At 37.6% G+C, this 4965-nt stretch overlaps 1 long non-coding RNA gene across 1 annotated transcript; it reads right to left on the bottom strand.

Moving 5' to 3' along the window:
* Positions 1–641: 641 nt before the first annotated feature.
* Positions 642–1705, bottom strand: LOC125535083. The gene is made up of 2 exons (XR_007294578.1): positions 1500–1705; positions 642–895 (listed from the first exon to the last, which is right to left on the bottom strand). It is a non-coding gene; the product is annotated as an uncharacterized LOC125535083 (long non-coding RNA).
* Between the last annotated feature and the right edge of the window lie 3260 nt (positions 1706–4965).

The following is a 4965-nucleotide window of genomic DNA, read 5'->3' on the forward strand; positions in this document are numbered from 1 at the left end:
GGAATAAAGATGAAATTACGAGGAATTATAACAAATGCAACTGAGGCAGTATTCACCAACTGTCAGGTAGTTCAAAGAACACTAGAAGTAAAATTTACATCCAGGTCCATAGACCACTTAGCGACGACTACAAGCACTGGAGCTAGCCAAAAGGCGCACCTTCGTCATCACCCATCCTTTGTCGGAGAAGGGCAAACATTGTTGTGGTAGATAGCCAGGAACAAAAATACGCTGCAGCTCGTTAGTTTCCAGCTGAATATGTTTGATGGACCATTGGTATGCGCTTATTTTGTGTGCAATAACAATGAATCTATTTGGTCCCAATAGCCAATAAGCCATAATATGTTTTCCAGCTGTCCTAACTCTTGGTATCAAAGATGATTGTTTGCTACATATTCAAGTCGATACATCAAGGTCTGCACAAAGGTATGGATAAGTTTAAAAGATTTGACACTATCTAGTGTATAGTTCCAGATTCAGATGAAAAAACATTCTGATTGAAATCATAGTATTAATTATACTTTATTGGTAGATTTAATTTTAATTTTTCCCAAAAATTGTCCCAATACCGTGAGTGTAATGCACGTGTATGTGAGCATCTATGTTAAAAAAGGCCATGATACGGGTTCAAATACAAAGAGTAGGAAAATAAAAATGTTCAATTAAATTATTCCAGCTAGAAAAACAATTCATAATGCTCCCAAGTGAATCTTTATTTCCAAACATTATTCTTGGTCATTTTCTTGCTACAATTATCTGATGCATTCGCAGTGACCATCACGGCAGGTCCCACCTCCGTAACCATCTCTGTTGCAGATATCATTACAAAATGAAGGATCCGTACATGCAGTGTAGGGTTCATGATGCCCCTCGACGCCAATGTTAGCTTCCTTGCCTACAACAATAAAAAATAAAAGGTGCCATCAGAACCTCTTGTTGTTCGTATTTAAACTAGGATTCTGTGAAATCAATGTACTATGCAAATAGTAGGACAACAGTGGAGTGCTAATACAAACATAGGAAGAACATCTACTGGCTGGTATATAATTATTATGAACTATGGAAACCATATGTACCACGACAGAATTGTAATGGTGATCATAAAATCACAAGGAAAACACCTCTTTCTTTCCATGCCATTGTTAAATAACACTAGGTTTAAAGTACTATGAGGCATGATAACTTTTAAATAAGGGGACGAACGCGACGCACAAGTTTGCACTACAAGGAAAAATAGTTTTCTATCTATTTTTTGCGAGTATGAGGAAAAAGATACTTGCCTATCTTAACTAAACACCTCACTCTAGTAGGCACGGTTGAAACACTTTTCTCTTGCAAAAACACTTGCATATATTAACTTGAACGATCAAACTTCATAAGAAACATTCATATCATTGGCAACAGAGAATGATGCAATAGGATCAATTTTTTATCTAGCTCTAGGAAACCACAAATTCATATATACTACAGTTGATAAGCTCTGGTAAATAGAAATGTACCTATCTTCCTCCCTGATGCTTCACTCGACAATAAAGTGGTTGAAACCATCAAAAGTGCCATCAAGCACAGAACACCAGTGTTGATCCGGATTAGAGCCATAATGAAATTGTTTAGTGTTCTCTTCTCCTATGTCCGTTTGGTTTAGACTTGTACTACTTTGCTGGTTCCTTCTGCTGTTTATATAGAGGCATGGCCGATTCTTGGAGTATCAATGTTTGCCATTTTATTCATTCCTGCTTTGGCGAGTTTCCTTTTTACAATTTGCCATGATTAATAAGGATCCTCGGATTATACGCACATCATGGAATATCCTATAGGTATCGATTGACAGACTACAAATACATCCATAAGGAGTTTCTTAGTATTCCATATACACAATTAGGGCATTTATTGCCTCCTAAAAATAACCATATGAAATTAATTAGTTTTCCATTATAACATTGTGACATTTTATTGCCTCCCAATATTATTTACAGACGGAATTAATTAGTAATACTCCATACCAAGATTATGGTATTTATTCGCTCCAAAATTACAAGGGAAATTAATTAGTAGTATTCCGTAACAAGATACATAGTGTATAAGAAAATGTGTCATCTTGATAGTTTGGTATTAGTTTATGTATTTGGCACCTATGATTTTTGAACAAGACACAGTGCGTTGCACATACGGTCTGGCTAGTGCATAGTCACCTGATATTTGATTGAATTTGTTATTTTGATTTTTTTAGTCAACTATGCAGGTTTCATTTGGGGCGGTGGCGCGTTTTTTTCCGCTGGCGGGGGGCATTTCATTACTCAAGCTATAACAGTTTTACAATCATCGGTAATCATAATGATAATCTCCTGGGGAGCGAGCATGTGTAAGCCAAGAAGCTGTGTGCTGCTCTCCATGACCAATTGCCACCATTACATGCCCAGCTTTATTCTGCCCATGACTAATAATCTTATGAATTTCAGTGTTGCGTTCGTTGAGCAGATGCACTATCTCTGCAACTTGGTGCATATTTTTGGATCGATCACCCAGCCCAACTTTTACAAAAGTGATGATCTTGGCACGGTCCGTCCCAACCTGAAACAGGGCTTGAGACCAATGCAGAGTTAGACGGAGGCCTATCCCTTGGTGACTGAGGCAACCTGAATTACTTCAAAACCACCTCTTGGAAAATGACGATAGTATCTCGGAGCAAGCTTTCACTCCATTTTCACTCAAGAGCGGCTGGACATGGTGCTGCGGCCCATTATTCACAAGTACCATGTACACTCAGATCACCGGCCAATTGTCCTTCACTGGAAATTGCACGTGCATTGCAATAAATGATAGTGTATTATTTAAATATCAAAAATTGGGACACATATGCAATTTCAAAATTCGAAACACATACATGTAATTTTTTGAAGGAACATTTACACCTGTATATAGTTATGTTATACCAGTACAATGCCCACGCACTGCTACCGTAGATCTCAAAAAATGCCTCAAGCACGTTATAGCAAGCACTAAAGTTTCACTTCCCACATCCCACCTATTTTATCAACCACTGTGATTCCCAATCAGACTTAAATTTTTAAGATCAAATGGGAAGGTCAAATTTAAGCACCTAACGATGAGAAGCGAATGATATGGTGCAATATGACCAAAATATATCTGCTATTAAAGATCCACATGCATATTGCATTGTCGACTTCTCTTGTACCATTTTCTACTTCACCAACAATGCTTGCATCTCCCTTTCACTACTGGGAAAAGTCTTATATATTTTTTTGAGCAAAAATAGTAGGGTAAACCCCTACTGTAACACTTTTTTGATTAATATAAGAGTGGTGTTACAAGTCGATGTACAATGTGAATATGGCTATGTGTATGCCTATGATAGATTTACAAATAATCTAGCTAAGTTTGCATCCCTTCCTTCCGGCTTGGTTTTGCTTTCCTCATGACTTTAATTGTTCCTTGAAACAGGCATTGCAATATTCTAAGCTATTTTTCTTGTGGTAAAAAATAATGATGTTTCTGTTCTTCCAGATGGACCAGCATGTAGCAATCAAGCATGCTCTGAATGATTGAATGTTTGTTCTGGTTTTTTGCTTTATCTAGCATTTGGTTGATGCTATGGTCAGTGTTCCATTCAATCCCAATAGATATCCAGAAATTATGGCTGAAGTCACACGGGAAAAAGAGATGCTTCAGGTGTTCATTAGGCTCATTATCACATAGGACACATTTGCTTGATTGAATACAGAAGTGTTTCCTTGCAGCAAGTCTCTAGTATTTAGCCTATCAAGTAGCCGTAACCAGAAGTATTTTTTTCGCTAAGCATCCAGATTTCCAAATCCATTGGAATGGTTAAGGGGTATATAGTGGGTTTCCAATCAATTATAGATAAATCCTTTTGGTGGAATACCTTGTAGATGACCAATAGAAGTGCCAATTGTCTCTGCTATTGTTGCTTGCAATATTGATCATGTTCCTCAAAGATATGATTTGTTGTACGGCAACAGTTGACATGCGTAGATGAAACATTTCATATAGACCTTCCGTAGCTATATCATGTGTAGCAGCAAATGTTATATCCTTGTTTTTAGCATATGAAATTAGTTGGGGAATTTATTATCAAGATTATCATCCTCCCATTTATTGTACCATAACCTGAAAGTACATCCATCACCAACTTTGCAAAGTTACATGCTTTTGAAATCATTTAGAACATAGCAGCAATCTCTCCACCCATGATCCAACCTTTGTTGGATAAGTTGGTAGCTCACCATTGTTTTAGTATGAGTTCCATAATATTTTCACCCATGTTATGTCATACTTATTAAAGAACTTGTGTATGAACTTTGTCAGACATGCTCTGTTCTGAGTTGTGAGCTCTAGTACTCTAGGCCACTATCTTTTTGATTAAACATACCTTCTCCCATTTGGCTAGACATTTGCCATGTTCTTTGATATTCTTCCAATACCATAAGAAGCACCTGCCAGATTTTTCAAAATGATCTAGGATGGTAAAGGCAACTCTGATGTTGCACATTGCAAAAATGGGCAATGCATTGACCACGACTTTAAGATGGACCAATCTTCCTGCATATGAGATCATAGGTGCGATACCAGATAGCCTGACATCTAATCTTGACACCATGGGCATCAAATCATCAATTTTTGGTCTTGTGGAGCCCATTGGTAAACCAAGATATGTGAAATGCATGCTTTATTTTTTACATCCAAGTATGTTGGCAAGTTGCAGAGCTCTTTCATCTGTTATGTTCACTAGTTGACCCGTTGCGCCAAATGGCCCAGAGACCCGCTGAAGACATGTTGTCGATGAAAATAGTTTCATGCTCCAAGAACCTTCAACTAAACCACCCGTTGCGCCAAATGGCGCAGAGACCTGCTAATTCCATGTTAGCGATGAAAAGAAATCCATGATTTACTTGATATAGTTACGGGTATGCACATATGACAACA

Source organism: Triticum urartu, chromosome 1 (assembly GCF_003073215.2).
Source record: "Triticum urartu cultivar G1812 chromosome 1, Tu2.1, whole genome shotgun sequence".
Classification (NCBI taxonomy): domain Eukaryota; kingdom Viridiplantae; phylum Streptophyta; class Magnoliopsida; order Poales; family Poaceae; genus Triticum; species Triticum urartu.